Source organism: Thamnophis sirtalis, unplaced genomic scaffold (genome assembly GCF_051295495.1).
Source record: "Thamnophis sirtalis isolate CommonGarterSnake01/CBP01778 unplaced genomic scaffold, rThaSir2_p1.2 scaffold_3, whole genome shotgun sequence".
NCBI classification, from domain to species: Eukaryota; Metazoa; Chordata; class Lepidosauria; order Squamata; family Natricidae; genus Thamnophis; species Thamnophis sirtalis.
Genome location: NW_028261383.1, coordinates 83,994,228 through 84,019,381, shown reverse-complemented (window position 1 = coordinate 84,019,381; position 25,154 = coordinate 83,994,228).

Genomic DNA, 25,154 nt, shown 5'->3' with positions numbered 1-25,154 from the left:
GAATAAAAAAATGCACCTGAAAGTTTATAATTATTTTTATACTGTATATTCAATGTATGCTTTTTGCTATGAGTATAGCCTTCCATAATACCCCCAAAAGTATGAAAATTTCGAGTTGAGAATTGCATTGAAATTTTTCAAGAAGCATGAAATCCAAAAGATAGCCATGTTCACATCTATCCAGTGCTTTGGGGAAAACAACTTTGGTTAATTCCTCTCATGCTAAGAATACACACACAGAGAGACACAGACACACACACACAAACCTAGATGGTCAGCTCATAGTGCTGTAAACAAAGTTTACAAATATTTTGTGAAAAAAAGTTGCATTTTCAAGAAAAAAAATCAGTTGCCAAAGGATATATACAGTGGGAGGTTTGGCATTGGTCACAAATGCTTTTTCTGCATTTGAGGAGGTTTGGGGATGGGAAGTTAGCAAAATAAGTATTAAACCTAATCAGGGATTAAGACATTCAGCGGCATCCACAAGTTGTAATCAAAGAAGTCAAGAGAGTGGCAACATACATAAAAATAGAGCTTTGGTTGCAGTGTCTTCAGCACTGACTTTTTGATTATCCTATGTGGCTACATCTAATGTGCACCTTTAAAAAACAGATAGTCATGTTGCAATTCATGTGTGATGGAATCCCAAACCCCTAGTCTGTGGCCAGATACTGGACAAGTGGCCGGTATCCACTCCATTTGCACGAGCAGTGACCATGTGCATGAAACCATCACCTCTTCCCCCTCTCCGCCACTGAGCCAGAAAGGTTGGAGACAAATGGTCTAATGCAGTGTTGGCGAACCTTTTCGGCACCAAGTGCTGAAATGGGAGCATATGCGCATACACAGGGGAGTGCCAGAAAGCGGAAGAGCAGTTCTCCCAGTGCCAGGGAGCTGCTCTTCCAGTTTCCAGGGCTCCTGCATACACAAAGACCAGCCGGTCTTCGCAAGTGCATGCATGCCAGAAATGACTAAAAAACTAGATGACCAGCACATATGCACACGCCAGAAATTGGAAGAACTGAGCCCAGCATGTGCATGCATGCTGGGAAACTGCTCTTCTGGTGTCCGGTGCTCCTGTGCGTGTACACCAGGGAGCTGCTTTTTTGGTTTCCAGAGCTCCCCTGCGCATGCGCACATGCTCCCATTTTGGAACTTGGGTGATGGCTGACATGCCTATAGAAATGGCTCTGCATGCTACTTCCAAAACGCATGACATAGGTTCACCATCACGGATCTAGTGGAATATAGGTTCCACCCTGCTGAGCTGTATAGTGAGTGCAAAAAACAAATAGGAAAATGAATTTCCATCAGTATTTATATTAAATCAGGATGAACACATCCTGATTGTTTCAGGATGAAATCAATCCACATTTAGTAGTTCATTCTTAATGCAGATGTTCATAATGCAGATGTTATCGCCTTAAGAATCCATGCATGGATCTTCCTACTGAGCTAGAAAATGTATCTAAACTGAGTTAGACACTAATAATGATACAACATTGGCACTTTTCAAATGCCTATACTTACATGAATTTCCGAATGAGGCCTTGAAAACTTTCTGGCTGACTATGTTCACCTTTAATTTAATTTTTTAAATGTATAGGAAGCACAATTGTAGAACTTCTCATTAACTGTGGAATCTTATAGTCATAATTTTGATACACAACATTACTTACCAATTAGCTTGTCTTGTTCATTTAAATTCCTTCGCTCATATTTTAATGGGAGCTAATGATGCCTTTGTTGACTTATTTAATGTTATGTAAATGTGGCTATAAACTGTGAAGGGTTTAAGGAACAGCCTTATTTTTGCTTACTCAACAGTTTTGGAAGTGCATGCTTGATATTCACACAAGCTGCTGCAACCATCACATTGATGAAGACATGGAATGAAAAAGATAATTTTCACAATACCAATCATACTGGGGACAAGCAACAACAGAATTTTACAAGCATTCAATATTAAAATTTTAAAAAAACATAACTGGGGGGCAATATGGACATTTTCTTGACTTTAATTATATAAATTGGGAATGGTTTAAGATCAGTTAATATTTAATTTACAATTGCAGGATCCTCACCAGTACTTTTCTGTACTGAATTTTTACACTGACATTGATTACCAACATGTGCCACTTGTACATGAGTACATGAGTGTAGGATCCAAATCATCAAATTTCAAACAATTCTCTAAGCAATGAAAAAAAAAACATTTCACTTAGTTTGGCATTACATCAGAAAATGGGCAGATATGGTTAATTCTAATTTACTACATTATCCCAATATAAGAATACATAATTCACTTTATTAAATAAGACTCTAACAGAGGTAGATGTTTTTTAAATACTGGTGATAACCTACATGAACATGTAATGAAAAACTTTTTTTTTAATGGCCACTTTTAGGACGACACTTTAGCATATACAGTCATTAATTATAGCTTGCTGGTTGTACATCTTGTGTGGATTTCACATGCTCTGAAAGCAAAGTATCAATTGAAACTTTTTAGGTTTTTAATTTTTGAAATGAAAAGTCATTTTATTCTATTAAATACTGAAAAGAGAAAGAGGAAAAAATCATTCTAAAAATCCTAACACATTATGGGTCAGGGTATCATAGACCATGACTCATACTGATTATGAGTCAAAACATCATGTTTTGAAAATATATTTCAGGTGAATTGCATAATAATTCAATTGAATAATATTGTAAAGGGTTTTCAAGTCAGTTAGACTGCCTTACAAACTCATTCAACCATTATTTTTTTTCTTTCATTAGTCTTTCAAAATCTTTCTGCAACAATCTTTTTCAGAAGATTAAAATTCTGTTTCCTGATTGCTTTGTTTTATTTCCTCTTTTTTAAGAAAGTGAAAAATGGGGCCTAAACTACAACAGCTTGTTCCTTGTTGAATGAGTTGTGGTCCATAAGTAAGCCAATGGCATTTGTCTAAAAAAAAATGAAACATTCTTCTGGGCTTAAGCAGAGTGCTTGATGGGCTGAGACTAATTGCTACAGAAATGAATGGTGTTTCTTAGTTTGCATGCAGACAATCATTCACATTAGGGTTTTCCAATGCACACCAATGCAAATGAATAAAGGCAAAGTTGCATCACTTCTAGATTTTATCAGATGATGAGTGGAAGGGGGTAAAATAATTAAAAGGAATCTTGACTCAATGTGAGAGGTCCAAATACCTGGGGGGAAATGTCATAACTTCCCCACTTTTCTAGAATTAAGTATATTGCAAAGCTATCATATATTGCTGTTGTGGGATACAAATTGTTGCAAAGGAATCCTATTCTGTATAGGGGTTTAAAGGTGATAACCAGCCTCCTGAATCATCCCAGTAAGCTTGTGCAGTTCATAAGGCAGTGACACCACATAGGCAAGCTTTACTATAACTACCTGTAGCATTGCATTCCTGACCAACTGAAACTTCTGGAGGGTCTTTAAGGACAGTGCTATGGACATCGCATTGCAATAAACTATTCGGGAAGTGACTAAAGTTTGGCCATAAGCAAGGCCTCCTTGAAACTGGCACATGAAGCAGAATTGTGCAAAGGCTCTCTGTCCACAACAGCCACCTGCATTTCAGCAGGAGCTATGGGGACGATTCCCAGATTGTGCGCCAAATCTAAATAAATTCAAAATAAAAGCATTTTCACACAGGAAGGATTCTTTATAATTAATGCCAATTTTTTTATTTCAAGTTTAACTGGACCTTTTGTTCATTTTGTAGCTTTCTAAAATCAAAGCCTTGTTTTGCTGTTTATTCCAAATGTATTCTTAATGTTAAGTTATTAAACTTCTTGTTACATTTTTCTTTTGTTCAGGATTGAAGGAAACTCACCTGTTGCTGCTAAACAACCTGAGGTTCCTAATAGCTAAAAAGTAGTTAACGAGCTATTTCCAAAAATGATTTAAAAAGGAAGCATGAGAAAAAAGGAAGCAGTGTCCTTTCAAAGGGACTGACCCTGGTTTGAGCAAGATGACTATTCCTTGTCTTCTAGAGCTCTAAACTCACTAAAGACCACTTTCTTGTGCTGTCTGTGGGACAGCCCACTGCGAGAGACTGAGGTGGCACAGTGGTTAGAGTGCAGCACTGCAGGCTACTTCAGCTGACTGCAGTTCTGCAGTTCAGCTGTTCATATCTCACCAGCTCATGGTTGACTCAGCCTTGCATCCTTCCGAGGTGGGTAAAATGAGGACCCGGATTGTTGGGGGCAATATGCTGACTCTGTAAACCGCTTAGAGAGGGCTGAAAGCCCTATGAAGTGGTATATAAGTCTAACTGCTATTGCTATAATCTCAAGTCTTCTCCTTGGCCACAGAGAAATTGCAAAGAGCTAACCAGCTGACTCATTGCCTCTTCATTCTACTATAGTTATAAGTTCTGGTTTACATGGAGCCATGTTCTGTCTGCCATTTCTTCTCCAGAAATCAAAGAGAGAAAATACTTTGAACAAAGTTTGTGGAAAAAATGGGAAAATATGAACTACAAGGGGCTCCTTTTGAAGAATATATTTATCTGATTACCTGCTTTTCTTTAGTTAGTTTTGTTAGTTTATCTGCTTTTGGTAATGTATTGTATATTATTATTGTTGTTTTGAATTCTGCTGAATCAGTTACTGGGCTTTCTGGTGTGGTTGCTGTTGCAAACTCTGACCAGCTGGGTCAGCTTCAGCACTCATTGCAGCCTGATTCAACACAGCTGATTGGCGGGTGGATTGGCCTGCCGGAATATCCCCAATCAGCTGTTCCAGGATGCAGGAATTGCCACAAACCATCGCTGCCTCCATGCCTTGCATTTTTGGCCTCTGGTGGGAGGTGGGTGGGGCTACATTCAGTGTATAAGACACACCCAAATTTTCACCCTCTTTTTGGCGGGGGAAAGGTGCATCTTATACTCCGAAAAATATGGTAAAATTATTTCTTTATTTTTATCTTATCTTTTATTATTTTTATAAATAATGCAAGGTGGTGAATGTATCTAGTACTCCTTCCTCTTCCTACTTTCCTCACAACGATCAACCTGTGAGCTTGGTGAGATTGAATGATTGGCTCCATGGAAATTAGCATGGACTTAAATACACAACAGAAATTTGGAAAATCAGAGACTTTCAAACAAAGGAGCATATTTTCTGAGAACATTTCACACAATTTAATCTCTTGTTTTGCCATTTGCTGTTGACTGTCACGTTCCACATGTTAAGAAACAAGTTTCTTCTTTGTTTGTCAGTCGTAGATATTCTCTGGAGGAAAATTATATCAGTGTATCAGTGAAACAGCTTTAATTTCTTTGTGACTTGTTGCCTATAGAACCCATCTATCTATTTCTCTCTTGTTACCTCTCAGTCAAAGGTTTTCCATCAAGTTAACGTTTTAACAGGGGTTAGAGATGGGGGTTGAAATTGCACTTGATTTTTTTTTAACTTTACCAATGTTTGTCCAGCTTTCTATTTATTTATTTTTCTCTGATGATGAGAAAGGGGAGGGGAGGGAATAAGGTTGGAGGCTGATGTAATTGCCAGCAGTTGAGGCAGTTTGTAACAACATAAAGGAAGTAATTTCAAGTAACAAATATCTACGTTTAAAAATAATACAGCATCAGACAACTGATTAGAAAATGTATACTAGTATCCCAATGTTCTTTCAAAACTTATGGTTTAAAGAATTTATTTTCCTATCTGTTTTTTTTTTGCATTCCTATGCTTTAGCTTTAGTTCATTCAACTTCAACTTCAAATGATAAACATGTTAATTGAATGGTTTTCTATAGTTAACTAATGAGATATATTTTTTAGAGACTGAAATACGCCCAGCGTAGGCTATTTTACCTAGCTTTCTTAAGGTAACCAAATCATAACTAATTCCTAGATGCAAGCATTGCTAAATATTCTTTATTACTTACCCCAGGATCCATGTTTTATCATTCTTCCTTGTTCACTAGAAGCTTTTACTGGAAACTGTCCAGCCTTGCTAGAAGCAATGTTTGAATCAGTTGGTCAATGATGTAATCCATCATATGAATTCTCAGGTTCTACAATTCTGAATAAAGTTCATTGGTCAATTATTACTATTGAGAAGAAAATGAGTACAAGTAGTTTTTGACTTACAACAGTTCCCTTAATGACCATTCAAAGTTACAACGGTACTGAAAAAAGTAACTTATGACCATTTTTCACACTTAGGACCATTGCAGTATCTCTGTGGTCATGTGATCAAAATTTGGATGCTTGGCAACTGACTCACATTTATGATGGTTGCAGTGTCTCAGAGTCATGTGTTTACCTTTTGCGATCTTCTGACAAGCAAAGTCAATGGGGAAGACAGACTTGAAGGAAATAAATAAATAATAAGTTACTCTTTCATATAAAGTACAAAATGTAACACGAAGGTGTGAGACTCTCGGCGCTGTTTTTCTTGACTGCAAATTTAAGCACAAATATAAGAGGTAAGGTCAATACAGGATGACTTGCTAAAATTCCTTTGACGTTGAAATACAGACAAGCACACCAATTGGTGAGATGGTAACATCCACCGCCTAAATTGAACTAACAAAAGAAGCACAGATAAGAAAAAAATGGTCTGCAGGAAAAGTCATGCTGTCCTCTTGAAATGTGAATTAACCTCAAAGAATGATTTTGGAAATGGGGAGGGCTTCTTCTTAGGCGTCTCGCGTAATGAGTAGAAATGTATAAATTGTATTACTTGAAATCTGTCTTCGTGCTCCTGGTATTCAAGCCATGGGGAAGAATCTGGGAGGCCGCACTTGCAACCACTTTTTCAATTTCTTTGTAATAAAAACTTTTGAATTGTGAACCAGACTTGTCTTTTGAATTGTGAGCATAAAAATTGGGTTTTAATATCTTACAGACTCATTTAACAACCATGTTACTCATTTAGCAACCATGTTACTAATTTAACAACTGCAATGGTTGGCAAGAAAGGTTGTAAAATGGGGCAAAACTCACTTAACAGATGTCTCACTTAGCAATTTTGGGCTCAATTGTGGTAGTAAGTTGAGGATCAACTGTACTTCCCAACTCACTTTAATGGATGCTGTCAAATATACTAAAAACAACTAAAACAAATCAAAATAAAAACTCAAGCATGCTAAAGATATTTTCATATGTAATAAATATATTTCATTTTCTATTTTATTTACTGTAACTCTGTGAATTTAGATCTATCTCCCCCCTTTTTAAGACTGGATGATTTAAATCATCCAGTTAATTTTAATATCTTATTTAGCGTTCATCTCATTCATCCTGTTTGCTCTCCATACAGAAGGATGCAAAACAGTTGAGCAGAAATGTTTTGGATAACAATGATTTTGAAAATAACACAAAGAAGAGTTGTAATAATTGTGGAAGAGCTGCTTGCAATGACGTTGTTTTTGTGTGACAGAAATAATCCAGATAGTCACAAGAAAATAACTGATAGTGAATTAGAAGGCCCCCTGAAAACTATTCCTCCTTGATTTTTAAATTGATAGCATGTTCTATCTCAAATGTATCTCCTAGTCTGATATAATCTTAAAATTAAACCGTTGCATCTATATATTTTCATGGGTCAATGTCTCCTTTTGCCATTTACTGCCCCCTCCCGAGTTCTGTATCTTCTGTAGCTTCAATGATCACTGAATTTACATTCTCATGTGCTGTTAATGAGTATATTGATTAATGCTGGCTGCAGTATCAATTCTAGAGGGAAAACAATTGATATTTTCCTTCGTTTATTCTGACATAAAGCCATTGATGATTACTCACTGACTTCTAGTTATTGAATAGATTTCTATCTGCTGTATTTGATTATTAACCAAGCAGTACCACTCTACTATTCCTATTGACTATTCAGAATATACATTATGTTTCCAGAAATAAGGATTAAAAAATCTAACTGAATGCATGGCATTGGAGAGGAAATTCTACTCCAATTTATGTTTCACCTATTGGCTATAATTCCCAATGAGTTAAATATTACTGTCTTGTAATGTTTTTACAGGATTTGGGTTGCAGGATTTAGGTTTGGCTAGTCTAAAGAATAGAAGAATTGGGAGGGAGGGGCTTGATAGCAGTATTCCAGTATTTGAGAGGCTGCCACAAAGAAGAGGGTGTCAACTTATTTTCCAAAGCACTAGAGGGCAGGACAAGAAACAATAGATGGAAATTCATCAAGGAGATAAGCAACCTGGAATTAAGGAGAAACTGCTAACTGTGAGGACAATTAAACAGTGGAACAGGTTGCCATCATAAGTTGTGGGTATTTCATCATTGGATGTTTTTAAGCAGAGACTGGAAAGTCACTTGTCTGAAATGGTATAGGGTCTCCTGCTTGAACAATGGGTTGAACTCCAAGGTACCTTCCAGCACTATTTTGATTGGTTATATATTATGATGATACTGTGGTTAGTATTAGGAATATACTGGGACTTGCAAAGTTCCTGCATGACTCCAATTTATTAGTTTGCCTAATTGTGTGAGCCTTACACAATTTTATAGCTTTTGATAAAGAACATGTGGTAATGGCCACAATACATCATGTCATATTATAACAGAGTACTACATTAGAAGTGCCCATTGTATAAGGATAACAGTATTAATCTATGGTAACTTATGGTAGCCACTGTTAGATTGGCGAGAAGCAGCAGGCGAGAGGCACAAGTGAGTTTCAGCACTTCTTTATTTCAAGAGTAAGTGACTGCGCTCTGCCGGCTGGCTGCTAGAGCTCGCCCTTTAAGGAGCTCTGGCAGACCAGCCAGCCAATGACAGTTTAAACTTCCTGGGGTTTGGGCAACCAATCCACGGTGAGCATGTGAAAACATGTAAATTTAACAATGTACATCCGTACATAACACCCCTCCCCTCTTAGAATGAACAATGTCCAATCCCTGGCTTACATAGGTGACATAGTCTTTCAGGTAGGCGGGGGGTGCTGGTCTCCTACTTGACCTGTGCAGATCACTTGTCCTGGGAGCTCGGCCGGTGCGGTCGAGCCTGCTGTTCCTCCGGCTGCCTGGGAAGGAACATTCTGAAGCTCCTCGGCCCGCAAGTTGAGCTCCAGCCTGGTTCTTTCGGCTCCTGAGATGCCATTTCTTTGTGGGATGGCTTTGGACACAGCTATGTGTTCACGGTTCAGGTTGGACAGTCGTCCCTCGAACTCTTGGCTTGGTGGGGCTGGTTCCTGCCCGTCTGCTTCCCGGCTGGTGGTTGAGCATGCTCAATGGGGCGGAGACCTGGGGTTCTCTGGGAGTTGTTCTGAGCTGGCGGGTGCAGTCCAATCACCCTGGTTCCTCAGTTCAGCATCTCCCAGGGGATGTCGGAGCTGGTTTATGTGCCTCCTCCAGATTCGTCTGTCCTCTAGCTCCACTCAGTACAACTTCAGCCTGGTGACGGCCACTATCCGGCCTGCCAACTAAGTCAGGTATCCAGCGTAGTTGTGGGCGAATACCTGGTCATTTATGTTGAACTCCTGGGTTGGTCGAGCGGAATCCAGGGGGTTCTCTGGAAGGTAGTCCGGGTGGTACCGGTCGAGTCTGGACCTCAGTCTTCTCCCCATCAACAGCTCTACTGGGCTCTTGAGGGGAGGGTTGATGTGCTGGGTGAAAAGGAATTGGTCAATTTTTTCCTGCCAGCTTCCTGACCCCATTCGGGTGAGGGTTTCTTTTGTGAGCCTCACCATTTGCTCGGCCTGTCCATTGCTCGACCTGTCCATTGCTCGCCAGATTGAATGGGGCAATGAGAACATGCTGTATCCCTTGCTCTGCAAAGAATGCCTCCATCACCTTGGCAGTCAGTTGTGAGGTGACAGGTAGGCAGTGGGTCAGCTGAGATGCTCTGCACACTTCGGCAATGTGGCCTTTCTGTTGGCATCTGCGGCAGATGGCTCCCCGGAAACAGCACGGTGCTCTTGAATGGAATCCCATGCAGCCTGGGCCACATGGCTGCCTGCCCTCTATGTCCCTTGTGCTTTGTCTCCTCTCTGGGTACACATGGTGGATGGTGTTGGCATTGTCTCCTTCATCATCGTACTCCAGAACTTTGGATACCCAGTCGGGTTTCCTGAACATTTGGTGTACCCCAGTGGTTTTTTTTGTCTGCGCTACCGAGTTATCTGATGACTCAGCTGCTCGGGCTTCCTCGACCACATCTTTGAATGAGACTCCCCTTCTGATTAGTGGTTTCTTTTGCAAGGAGAGGTCTCTCATTCCTAGGATGATCCATCCTTCATAATTTCTTCTGGATTGATGAATTCGCTCGGGGTTGCGATTTCTCAGAGGCTGGCCATGAAATCATTCACCGTCTCTCCTTCCCATTGGCGTCGGTGCTAAAGCTTGTTCCGGCTCACCATGGGGCCGGCAGATGGCACATAGTGGTCTTCCAGGGTGTGTTGTAGTGTTGTCCATGCAATGGTCTCTATGTCTGCTGGGGCAATCAATGTCTGTGCCATCTTATAGATTTTCGTTCCACAGTAAGTTAGGAATAATGCCCACTTCTTATTGTCTGGCCAGTCCTGGTAGTTATTGGCTTTCAGGAACATCCGGAATTGCCCCATATACATGTGCCAGTCCTCCGTCTGCAGATCGAAGATCACTGGTGCAGGAGATGCTTGTGATGCCATCTCGTGCTGTGGTGCAGGGTCTTGGTCCTTGTGCAAAATAGCTGCTTGCCCAACAAGGGTTCTCAGGTCCCTTTGTCCTTCGTCGCCAGTGTTAGATCGGCGAGAAGCAGCAGCCGAGAGGTGCAAGTGAGTTTCCGGACCTTTTTTATTTCAAGAGTAAGTGACTGTGCTCTGCCAGTTGGGCTGCTGGAGCTCGCCTTTTAAGGAGCTCCGGCAGACCAGACGGCCAATGACAATTGTTTAAACTTCCCGGGGTTTGGGCAACCAATCTCCTGTGAGCATGTGAAAACATGTAAATTTAACAATGTATGTCCATACATAACAGCCACAAATCAAGAAGAATGTAATGGTATCTTTTCCGACTATACATAGGTTTTTTTGAATATAGTTCCACAAATACCCCCATGTGGAGTAGCTAAATTGCTGCATGTTTTAAATTGTGATGATACCCCTGGGAAAGGGTAGTAGAAGAGAGGGTGGTTATGTAGGTACAAAATACTTGTGAAACAAGTACTTTATCAATTAACAGTTGTAGTGTATTTACTGATTTTGTTTGTTAACACCTTTTTCAACATGTACATGCAAGTCAATTATACACTAATGGGCCCAGTTGTGGCTTCATAATATCCAATGACCTACAACAATACTTTCTTAACTCTTACCCCCCAAATTCCTCTTTACTTTAGATTCATTGATAATATTTTCATCCTCTCAACTTATTGAATAGCATCTCATATCAAATTCCATTAAAACACCAATAACTTCTATCTTAATGTCAACTTCAGCCTCAATCTATCTATCAAACAAGCCTATTTCCTAGATCATATTAAAACTATTCTATGGAAATGTAAACACCACCTTCAGGAAATATACAGACACTTGGCAATCTACATACTTCCAGCCTCCACCCAGAACGCAATACCAAATCTTTTAGCCAACTTCTAGAGGGAACCCTCAATTTATGACCATCGAAGCAGCAGACATTCAAAGTTATTACAGTACTGGAGAAAAGGTCTTATGACCATTGCAATGTCTCCATGGTTATAATGGGTAATCAAAATTTCACCCATACACAGTTGTGATTAACTCTCCTCACCTACCTATCCCCCCCCATCATTTATGCCCTTTGGGGCACCCTACGCAGTGATACTCAACAGTGTCATCATGAAGTTGGGGATGAAGTAAATATTTGTGGTCTTTAGCAGTCAGCTTTTGGTGCTCCAGGCCTGTATTCTGGTTCCAGCAGTTCCTACTGCCACTATAAATTCCACCTCAAGCTCCACACAGTGATCAGCAACATTGTGCAAAGCCCTAGTTTCCTCTCACTGTCCTGAGCTACATAGACAGTGCCATGGCCAGTTGAGTTTCACATTTGCATTCTGCTGCTGCTGAGGCATGTCTGACCTAATTCTACTCTATACAAAGCACAGGACTTTCTTCCTGAGGACATTCTAAAAAATGTGTGGCATTCATTCTCCAAACCATGTATGCCATTAACTCTCCAAAATGCACAACCCATTCTCTTGATACTTGGAAAAGCTTGCATAAAACTTCTCAAAACTTCTGAAGCATTGCAAGAATGGGACATCTGCCATTCTCCAAATGGTGCCCTTTCTCACAAGGGTGGTTTTAACTCATTACACTTGCTAATTGACAAGGTTCAGTTAATCTGATTCTCATGTAATCTGCACAACTAACCTGTCTTCTCCCCTCCCCCTCCCCCCAACCAAATTTAAATTTTACATTAATTTAGGCACTCTGTGCAGCTGATAAAGGGAGCTGTTGTTCATAAAAGTTTGTCCCTTGGAATCAGATTTGTTAGTCTGAAAAAGTGCCACCAGACTACTTCTGATTTTGGGCTACATTTGAGGTGGGTTCAGATTTGCTCATCCCCACTCCCCACCCCATCATCATTTCAGAAAGGCACAGATATTTTTATCATGTTGTTTCTTTCACATCTTCTGAGTGACAAACTATCCAAAGGGGAGTTGCTGTCAGAAATGACTTGACAGTAGACAGAGCTGATTAGTTCTAAATGAAGTTCTAAACTGCTAGGAGATGAAATAGACCTCCCTCCCCATCTCTACCTCCCTGCCCCTCCTTCCCTTCCTTTGGAATAGTAATTCCATTTTGCTCCCTCCCTCTCCCAATGTGAACCGAAGCCACATTGCCAACTCTGCCCCAATCTTCCCCTCAGAAGTGCTTCTTTGAATGTTTACAGAAGATAAAAGCCCTTCATTTGCCTCTTTCATACTGTCACTGCTAATTTCCACACACTCAAAGCTGCTGCTAATTTATTTACTGAACACTGGTGCCCTGATAAGCAGAAGCTGCCACTGAAACTCCTTTCAGCCTTTAGCTTCTGTTTGTTGTTAGCCTGATTCCCTAGTAGGTCTCTCTCTCTCTCTCCCTCCCTCTCTCCCCCCTCTCTCATTCTCTCTCTCTCCCTCCCTCCCTCTCATTCTCTTTCTCCCACCAGTTGTCTCCCCAATGGCTCCTGTAGGCATTTCTCATTTTTGTATTCTCTCTCCACCTGCATTTTTGCTCTCCTTTTTTCTTCCTTTTCTCACCGTAGGAAATTTAGAGTTTGAATCTCAGCCTCTCCGCAGTTAGCGGTTGTCTATACTTTCTTGGTCCCCTGAGGCACTAATTTTTGTTTCAAGGGCAAGTTTCAAAAAGGTTTGCTACACACAGGTGGCAGGGTATACCTTTAGAAGTCCCTTCAAATAGACACTTGGTATTTGAATACATCAGTTCCTGCACATTGGTTTTAAATTGTAGTGAAGATATTTTAAATATTAGGAAGAGGGCAACAATTCTCTTTCTCCCCTCTTTAAAGATACAGTTTATGTAAGTTTACATTTTCATTTTTCCTACTCCCTTTGCTGGAAATGGAAATTAGGAAGACTTGGGTTCTTACATATCAAGGGAAAAAGCTTTTAGGATGAAAATGATTCAGCAAGTGGTTAGAAGGTTTGGTGATTGCACACAAACCCATTTAAAGGTACAAAAGACAGACATAAAGGGACACCCTGAATAAGAAATGTTGCATATTGCCTCTTCGGAGATTTTGTGCAGATACTGCTTGGGTGACTGTCAGACATTATATGCAGCGTATCCATATTTGAGAGCATTATTTGATCATTAGAATTAACCTGCAGACCTCTCAATTATTTTAAATTTTGCAGAGTCTCCAAATCTTTTATGTGAAGTGATAATACGTAGTATAAACATTTTAACACTTTGGTTCATCGTTTTTTAAAATCCTTATGTGGCCACATCTCAAATGTACACACTTAATGGTTTAAGACACAATTCATCATGCGCTATTGTCATGTATGAACATAGCTAGTGGAAATGCATAGTTAAGGTGCCAAATCAGGGCTTCAATCAGTCAGATTTAGCTGGGGAAAGAGATACAGAAATGTTTTACTCTTTGTTGTCATCTTGTGGATGTCTGTGTTTTTGCAGCTCAGACATAGTATTGCTTATTTTATTTATTTAGATATAACCTTTATTATTTTTGCAAATAACTCAAGGTGGCAAACATAGCCAACACACCTTCCTTTTCCTACTTTTCCCCCACAACTACTACCCTCAGTTGGGCTGAGAGAGAGAGGTAGGATTTGTACTTAGGGTCTTTTGCTTTCTAGCCTGGTGCCTTAACCACTACACCAAATTGATTCTCACTGTAAACTTGTTAGCTAAAGTGGACCATAATCTATCAATGTAAAGAAGTTCTGCATACAAATTTGATGTTCAAGATTCTATTTTGATGTTCAAGATTCCATTTTGATGTTCAACATTTTGATGTTCAAGATTCCATTTTGATGTTCAACATTTTGATGTTCAATATTCTATTTTGATGTTCAACATTTGATGTTCAAGATTCAAATTTGATGTTCAACATTTGATGTTCAAGATTCAAATTTGATGTTCAATATTCCATTTTGCCCAACATATATACTGAAGGATTTGATCCCATGTAACCACTATGTTTATATACTGCATCCACCATATACCAAAGTTTTTCAGGACAGCTGGATATGATTCTTGTCTTAAACACTGAGTTTAGAAGAATATACCACAGTTTCTTAATTGTATTAGGCAGTTTTCCTTTTTTTGTTCAGACAAGAAATGGTCACTCTTTCCCTCCTCCTGTTTTCATCTCTAGTGGGAAACAATACTAAAGAGTGTGTCAAGTCATCCTCTTTTCTCCCCCATCCTGAAAAATGCACAGATACATTTAGGAAATTCAGAGTATGTAATGGAGGTTTTATTTATGGAGTGATTTGGAGCAAATGTGTCTTGTCCACAGCTGATAAAGAAGAATACCAGATATGACATATAGCTAATCTTTGCTGTGTTGCTTCCTGATTTATATTTCAGTTTATATTCAACATCCTTTCCCACAGGAACCAAAACAAGTTATAAGGTAAAGGTAAAGATTTTCCTTGTCCAGTCATGTCTGACATTAGGGAGCAGTGCTCATGTCCATTTCCTAGCCATGGAAGCCAGTGTTGTCAAAAAACACAGCAGTGGTCATGTGGCTAGCATGACTACATGCCGAGGCACATGGAATTCTGTTACCTTCCCACTGAAGTAGTACCTATTTATCTATTTGCATTTGCATGCTTTTGAACTGCTAGATTGGCAGAAGCTGGGGCAAGAACAGGAGCTCACCCCGTCATGGCATGCAGATAATAATCTGAACCAAAATATAAACATGTTTTTTTTTTAAAAAATAAACATGAGTAACCCAATGCCCCCAGTCTATTACTAGAAATGCCTACAAGCTGCCACTGTTGTCTATTAAGAGCGAAATATGTATTGGCAGTCATGATCAGACTCTGGGTTCTCTCAGAGGGAAAACAGTAGGAATCGTTATTGCTTTTCACTGTCAGGCTTCATCCCATGGGCAGGAATGAATGACTTAGGCACAGTCACAAGAAATCCATAAACTACAGATAAGTAATATTTATTGAGGAAAAGAGAAATCAAAGAATTTCAGCAACTGCTTTGATTTAAGAGCAACTTTCTTCATACAAATGGCCAAACCCACTTGTGCTTCATGTTCCTTTGTAAAAGGTTCCCTGGCCTCCTCTTGGAGTGGGCTACTCTGTTTCCATCTTATCTTTGTTTCTGTAATGGTCAGATTTGTTGTTTTTGATATTGTTATTATTTATTGATTTTAGAAAACCCACTATTATTATCAACATTCAAAATACCTTTTCTTTTCTTCATTGATACCTCAATGGAGGGATTGACAATGTTCTACTCATAGATATCTCCATTGTTTTAGTTTGGGAATAAATAGAAAGTTAGCAGGCAGATCTATGGCACCATCTTTATTTATATTAACAATTAATATATAATAATCATATATCAATTATTATTATTACAATTATTAGATTTGTGGGTACTTTATAGACTCCAGGGCCTTTGTGTAAGATGATAGGGAAGGGTTTGGCTGCATTTCATAGCTGCCAGTATGTGGAAATGCCCCACAAGCTCTCATACATGAAGAGTATACATTAGCTCAGTTTGTTTACCCCTAATTCAGAAATATTCAGAAGAATAGGAGATCACCCAACTGGAGCCCTATCATAAATGAAGGCGAATATATGTGTCTCAAGTTAATGTGGCAGGATCCAATCTGGGTTGGTCACCAGGACCAGAGATTTAGTCTTTGGAGTTTTTGGACTTATGCTGGAGCCCATATTCAGGGAACTTTTCTCTAGCAGAGTTTACGGAGTGTGTGTGTGTGTGTGTGTGTGTGTGTGTGTGTGTGTGAGAGAGAGAGAGAGAGAGAGAGAGAGAGAGAGAGAGAGAGAGCACAAAGCTTCAGATATGATCAGCTTAAACATTTCTGTTAGCATTAGAGGGCTGCAGAAGAGGTAGATACAATAGGTAAACAATTTCCTGTATGATAATTCACTTTAGATTTCTTCAATAGTTTGTAGCTGCCAACTTGCCTATTTTTGATTCTGCCTTTAAACATATCCCCAGTAAGTTTCCTGTTGAAGAAGCATTCCAAAGTGATGCAATTCCCATATTCTTTAAAGTTGCTGTTCATCTTATTAAAAAAAAAATTCTCTGTGAGAAAAATGCTGACCATTTGCAAATGGCAATCTGCTCTTTTACCATTGCTGTACTAAAAGAAATTTTGATACTGACACTTTTTTTTTGTTGGTGTTGATATTATACTTAACTTTTCTTACTGAAGAAATATAAAGTTAATTATCACTAAGGAGCTTGCTTTACCTATCTCCCAGTTCTGCAACCCTCTAATGCTGGCAGAAGTGTTATGCTAATCAGTTGTTTAATTTGCATAAATTACTGGTGGAATGATGTTTCCCTCTCTGCATGAAAGCAGATCCGCTGGCAAAAGCTCTTCAGAAGCAAAGGAGTAAGGTTAAAATCAAGGATTTACAGTATCAACAGAATAAAAACATTAAAAAAAATACAAAAGTTGTTCAATATTGCATAAATCTTACATACCATAATTACAAGGGGTTACAAGGACTGGTGGAGGATTACCACAATACTACTACTACTACTACTACTACTACTACTACTACTACTACTACTACTACTACTACTACTTGTTTAAGAATATTTTTCCCACCCATAGCCCTCAGAGTAACTATTTCAACTAAGGATCTATTGATAGTCATAACTGGGATTTTCCACAGTAATTGCACCTGTAATTAGAATTAGAAACAATACATTGCAATCAAACACCCAAATTGTTTACACTTTCCCAGTGTGGTGGCATGGAACAAATGTTTTCAGAATCACCCATGTTTGGTTCTAAAAGGCTGCTGCATATCCTCCATCACGATTGCCATCCCTTCATCTGAAATAATGTCAAAGGAGGATACAATTGTATGATTTAGAACCTGGTATTCTACTGACAGTTGGGAACAGAGTTACTGACTTGAACAGTACTTCCCTTCTAATTGTTTGGGCTTAGATATCATGTAGAGAGTGCATGATCATGGCGTAGGTCAAACATACTTCTGAAAGGCTGCAATTTATAACATAGATGGAACAGTGTATTACTGAATGCTTCTCTGCTGCTTTCTCATACACTGGCTTTAAAATCACAAGACATTTTTCACAAGGTATTGCATTCACATGTTTCATATATACATGAAGCAATGTATTTGTGCTTCAAAAATCTGGACAGCCACTAAATGGCAAGAAAGAGGGTTTCTGCATTTCTTTACTGTTATATAGTCATGTTCTGGATTTCTCCAGCTCAAAAATGGTAGGTTAATCACACCAAAGGCTTTTAAGTTCTTCTATTAATTATTTTTCTTAATGGTATTTCATCACAATTGAGAAAAAAAATTCCCCTAAGGATGGTCTTTGAAGTTTCTTGTTTTGGTAAAAAAAAAATACAATTACAGAAATTTCAACAGTTACATAATTTAGAATTATGCTTCTATGTTTATTTTTTTTTAATAATCGCATTCTAGTTTTTTACTGCCTTTCAATCTATGTCTTTGCATTTTTTTTCTAGCATCAAAATTTCTCAGTAAGTTTGTAGATGTATGTCTTATGAAATGCACCACATTAATATCACATGAATAGACATATTGGAAAAAGATTATCTACGATATAACCAAAGATGGCCTAAGAGGCTATGAAAAAACGCAGATCATTAATGCATAGATTAATGGATTAACTCATGAATAAATAATGTAAACAATAGTTTGAATGAAATAGGAGGGACAAAAGGAAAGACATTCTGACATGGAATTATGGAAACTGCAGTTGTAGAACATTCTTAATATCCTTGATTTGAAGACAAATCAAAACGTATTTGCTAATAATGGACATGATACTGATGGAGTGTTGTGTTGCAACTACTAAGAGAAATACGTCTTTAGAAATATTAGTCATGGCATCTGGAGACATTTGACTGTGAGTCTTACTACATTAGTACATTATTCTTAATAAGCTAGAAAAACCTCTTAGGACAACCTTAATGATATAACTGTGGCATTAGATAGACCAACAAAAAGATAAAGAGACAAACAGACAGACACATTTCTACTGATCCAATATAATGCACATAACAATTTTCAGTTCATTTCTCATAGGATACAAATTTATGCCAAGATTGCAGAAATAATTTTCCTCTATTCCACACAAAAGCAGAGAGCCTTACTTTGGACTTTCCACACAAATATTTTTCAGCAACATGACTTTTGCAAATGTTTAATTTGAATGTTTGAGAAATTACCAGAATCTAAAATTTGCAATAATGTATAAGTTTTAGAGATCAATGATATTGAATATTATGTTTTGCACAATTGGCATTTGGGATTTTAATATGAGAAAGTCCTTCAGAATATATTTCTTAGATCAACTTTGTTTTTAACTGTTTTATAACCTAAGGTAATTATAAATATTCGTTACACAAATCTATGTACTTTTTATGATGAAAATTGATGTGAGATATCACATTCTGAATACTTTTATATGATGCAGTTTTTTTTATTATTTTACATATATACAGCATGATAGATTGCTATGGAAGAATATTACCATTTAGATCTTCCCTCTTTCTGTCAACAAACTAAATTATTAGGAGATCCATTAACATAAAAATCATAAGAAGTGGAAATGGATTCTTTATTCTCATGATAAACAATCCATAGACATTTATGGAATATGGAAAATTATTTCTATTTAAAAATCCCAACCTTCCCTTCGCCCTCCAGAATTCCACTGAAGAGGAATCACAAGCACCTAGTCAGAGGTTCAGAAATTCTGGATAATTATGAATTTTGTTGGAGTCCACTGAGATATTTAATTAAGATAAATCCAGTCCTTGTTTTCTGAATTAGATTGTTTATTTATATATTTATTTATTTTATAATTGGCATGCATATCACTTGCATATGATTCTGGTCGCTATACACAATTAAAACACAAAACAACAATAACAAAATTTAGCCATTAAATTGACTTAAAGCAGTTAAAAGTACAAAGTACAGTAACAAAAAGAGGGTGGTATATATTAATATACAGGGCAACCATTTAACAGGCTCCATGCTTCCATGGGCTCTCCATGCCGCCTTGCCATTGGTTAGTGCCAATCTTACCTCCGGGGGAGTGATGTTCCAGAAAGCCTTGCCAGAAAAATCTCTCTTCCTGAGCTTCATCAAACAATCCCTTTGGTTGATGGGATCCACAGCATGGTGGACCAAATGGAATGAGTAGATGTAATTAAGGAGAGCCACATGCCATGTTGGGGTTTTAAAGTAATAACCAACAACTTGAATTAGACCCAGAAGTGAACAGGTAAACAATGCAGCTCACAAAACAGAGGTGTAGCGTGTAATTGATAATAGGGTTTCCCAATCTAGGAATGGGCACAACTGGTACATAACAAAAAGCTATGCACAAAGGCCCTCCTGCCCATAATTGCCATCTGCTCTTTAAGCAGAAGATGTGAGTCCAGAAGGAACCCCCCCCCCCTGATTGTGCACTGGGTTTGTTTGGGACAGTGTAACCCCATCCAGCTCCAAAGATAGATCCAGGATTGAGAAGTTCTCAAAATCCAAAGCTATTCTTGCCATGGTTCAGTTGAAACCTGTTTTTACTTATTCAGATCCTCACAGCCTCCAGTAATAAGAGAAGACATCAACAGCATTGCTTAGCTTACAAGAATCAGTGATGTATAACTGGATATCATCAGCATACTGATGGTATCTCATCCCATGGTGATAGATAATCTCACCCAGTGGTTTCATGTAGATGTTAAATAGAAGTGATGTTAAATAGGATTACAAATTCATCTGCATAAACCTAGTCCAATTACAAGAGCTCAGTTTTGTTGAGAAAAACTATTAAGAAGTCAAGGCAAAAATCAATCCCAGCATTCTAGATTGTTTTTTAAAAAAGAATGACTCTGGGACTCTCCTTAGGAATTGCTTATTTTATATCTTGGACACAGAGGATGAGTTTACACATTGTGCTAAATCATAAATTTGTGTAACTATGGTTTGTTAAGCAAATTGGTTGGCAATTTTAGTAAATTATCATTTGCTAAACCATAAACCATGGCTTATAAATCTCAGCAGCATACAGTAGAACCTCTGGTTATGAACGCTTCTGACCATGACCAAATCGAGTTCTAACCAAAAAATTCAGATACTTTTTTTCATGGCCAATTTCCCCGTCCATGCCATTTTTTTTTGTAAGTGTCAAATTTCCAAAATTAGGTTCAGGTCATGACCAAATCAGTTTGTGACCAAAGTTATGGAATGAATATTGGTTCTGACCAGAGGTTCTACTGTATTTCAATTGCATTAGGTTGGGGATGAAATGAGTCTCGCATGGAAGTCTTGCTGAATATTAAATTTTTAACCAGGGAAGAAAGGAGTTTTATGTTGTGTGCTTCTCTTACTTTCAATGTTTCTTGCTGTTGTGCAGAAAGGCTGCTGGAATGGCAGACCTTCCACAATTGGTTTTGCTCCGTGGACTCCCTTCTGTTCATCAAGGAAGGCTAATAGCATTGGCTCTGTCATTGAGGTCAAGAGCTTTGCAGAATTCGCAGGTACGTTTTTTGTAGACAATAAATACGAGAAAGAGTTCCCAGGCTGAATGATGATATAATGACAGCCATATTCATTCATCTATTTATCGAAAGAACTACGTTTCAAGTTCAGGCTTACTTCCCCTGGGTCTGGGGAAATGTGGAATGCAAGCTAGCTTGTTCGCTTATACCCTTTTCTCCCCCTCCTCTTCTTCCCAACAGCGGGCTAAGTGCAGGGAGGTTAAACAGAAGTCCCTTTTGCTTCATAACCCATTAGCTAATGGCAGCACAAGCCTGTCTCTAAGTTCTGTTTATTCCTTAACACTATTAAAGAACACCTGCTGGGGTGAAGAACTCACCTGACAAATAAGAGTGATAGTTGAAATAAAATATATATTAAGAGCTGTTAGAAGGTGATTCTGTATTGTTTAGCACTCAAAGGGCAGAACTGGGATGTAAAGAGGAGTTAAGTGTTACACGCATTGACACAGAGAAGACTGAGCATGCAAAATTAGTACTGGAGAGTCAGATTATTTGGAGATGCATACATCTTAATGTGTACATCTGTGAATGCAGTGATGGCCCAGTGCAAAACCCAGTGGTTTTGCCAGCTTTCTTAAACTCAGGACAACAAAAATACATAAATACTTACTAAGCTTCTGAAGTGTAAGAACGGAGACAATTTTGGAAAGAATGGGTACAGCTCAGAAGTTTTCTTTCCTTTGTCACAATTAGTATAGGCTGCCATATTATGCACGGAGTATACACTGTTGGTTTATTTCACCGAGGTAGCAATCATTCAGACCACTTAGAAGAGTTTATTTGTTCAGAGTAAATTAAATTATACATACGAGGAAATCCACTGGGAAGAAATGAGCATAAACACAAGAGTCTCACCAAATATTCCCTAACTAAAAGTAAATGCCATGGAGAGGGCAGAATAGAAAATTTGGTGAGTTGTAATAGTCCTCCCCTAAATAACGCTTCTTCTCCGTCCCCTCTCCACAAAAAAAGTCAGAAGCCTTTTTGGCAACAATGCATTGAACTAAATCAATAATCCTTATAAAAAATACTTTTCCAACTTTAGTTATTGCTGGAGATATGTGAGAGAATGTTTCAGCCTTATCCTTCTAGAGCTCTAAAACAACATGCCAAACAACGACAACAGTTGTTCCAAAGATGCTTTTTCAGGAGGCAAGTGGACTTTCTTGTTTTTTCTTTTGAAGATGTTTTGCTTCTCACCCAAGAAGCTTCTTCAGCTCTGACTGGATTGTGGGGAAGGGAAGGATTTATATTCTATGCAGACAGCTGGTCATTTACATCCTTTTAGAGGGTCATTGAAGCACTTGAGGTTTATCTATGTCCTCAGGGCCACCTGAGAAGTGTTCCTGGTTCCTGTAGATTTCCTCTGGAAATCTATTCCTACTCTCACATCATTCAAAGAGTGTTCATCCAAAATTGTATAACTAAAAGTCTGTAGAGATTCTGCCATCCAGGTCATGGTTGTCCCACCTTTGGGACAACCATACCTGGATGACTGAGAATTTCTACAGTTGATGTGCTGAAGATGGTAGAAAGCTGGTGTCACAAAAGTAGCAGTGAAAGAAGAATAGCAAAAGTGGCCATCAAGGGCTGGGAGAGGTATTTTGGAGAGAGGGAGGAGAAACAATGGTCTTCAAATGAAAGATCTTCAGCATCCCAATTTGTCCTTGTGCTTTATAAATTAAATATTGTTGGTTATTTCTTTAACGCTTATTAGTTACATTGGGAGATACAATTTCAATCAGGCCCTGAAGACTGCTGTGGGTGCCATTGTACTGTACATGAAAGAGTAATGAAAGATGAGACAAGAAACCTTATGTAAAGCTGTTCCCAAGTATGTTTGTTAATTATGTCAATGTGTAGAGTGTCATTTGGCTTATCTCTTGAAGGTGCACCACAATCAGATGTAGAGGGTTTGAGTAAGAAATCATGTTGAAGCAATTATAAAATTATACTTATGTTTACTTACATAGACAGTGTGTGTGAGTGTGTGTGAGTGCTTATGTTTCATATACAGTAGCATATTTCAGAATGGAATTTTATAATTATGCCCACCTGTATTTGTAGGGACTATTTGATTATATTAAAAATATAAACAATTCATTATTATCGTATTTCCCCCCAAATAAGACAGGGTCTTATTTTCTTTTGACCCCCGAAATAAGCATTTGGCCTTATTTTTGGGGAGGTCTTTTTATTTTTGAGGTGCAGGAGGCAGTGAGCATGGTCACCTCATGGCTGCTGCTGTGTTGCAATATTTTTGGGGCTGGCTTATTTTTTGGGGAGGGCTTATTTTAGCTCAAAGGTCATATTGGGCTTATTATCCAGGGAGGTCTTATTTTCAGGGAAACAGGGTAGGAATCATGACTCTTAAAAGGAGGTATGAATCAAGGATATATGGTACTGCACATCCATATCTGTTTCCTGTTCCATTGTAAAGGTAGAATTTGTTTTTGGGAATGACAACTAGAAGCATGGCTCAACTTGTATATTAAAGGTATTTTGCTTCCTTTCTAGGAATGTGTTTTCAATACATTTACATTTTGAAGACTCCCTGTGCCTCCCTTTGTAGTTTTCCTTCACAATTTTGAAGCAATTCTTTGTGGGTTCAGAATCTTTGGCAGCCCAAACTCTCTTTGATCAAAGTTATATATAAGATCTATATAACTTTATAAGTCTTGCTTTCGGCAAGAGACCAATGCACTTGCTATAACTTGCTAGCTTTGGAACTAATAAAACAATTATTTGGATTCTCTTCTGTTGTTAGTAATTTGGGGGTGGGTTTCCACCACAGGCCTGGCAAAGTTGACAGGATAGCAGGCAGCTGGTATTGGGGAAGGAGACAGACCCTGTTCCACTGGAGGTGGAGACTCTTGAGGTACCTACTAGACCATTAACCCTTTTTATACTTTCTAAATGGAAACTTTAGTTTGTTTTGTTTGTTAAAAAATGTGGGTAGCTGGGGACACTAGAGAAATCAATGAGCTAAAGCAAAATTTGTGGTCCTCAAGACCATCCAATTGCATTCTAGCAGCCTGTCTTCCCCCTTTTACAAAACAATATAATACCATCCCCCTCTATTATTACAAGGTAAATGCAAAACCTTGACCTACAAAACCTTTAGCTTAAATCTTTTCACTCCTTAAACACTAAATCCCACACAACCCTCCCCCAAATGTGTATGTGTATGTACTTCTGTTTTCTTTTAGGTTGACATTAGAGGTGACGGTTCCTGACTTATCACTTTCACCCTTCAAGGATGTCTGATATTTTGCAGTAGGAATTTTGGAAACTTCCACCATGCACCAGAAACCAGATCGCTTTGGTCTTCTAATTGTGCCTTGGTAGTGGTAACAGAACTGAATGTCAACCTTAGGATAAGGGTTTGAATTTGACCTGCTTTGATAAAGTGGTTACACCCTGCACTGTATGCCCAATGGGATTTTTCCAACTTTTATCAGTGAACAGAAGTTAATCATGAAATACATTCATATAATTCTGAAACCAGAAAGATGCTAGGAAAAATTTCAATATCCACCATTCCTTTTATTTTATTTTTCTCTGATCAGCAGCCCCAGTAGATACGATAGATCTACCTCTTGAACAGAACAGGTAGAAAAAGGTCACATTTACAGGAAAAGAGATCTGCGCACCTCTACCTTAATTTTTCAATAACTGAATTGCATTCCATATCCACCACTGCTGAATCAAATTGTATCACATCAAACTTCAAGATTCTTTTTTGTAGATTCTTTTTGATACAGTTTGATAAAAATATGGTTGAAAAAAGAAATAAGACATGATCTTATTTTTTTAACAATGTTAAAGAAATGTGAATATGCAAAGGGAATTAGAAGGAACCAGGTATATTTTGTTCTTGCATTCTGACATACAGTGTCACCATGAAATCAACTTGAGAAAGAAGCTG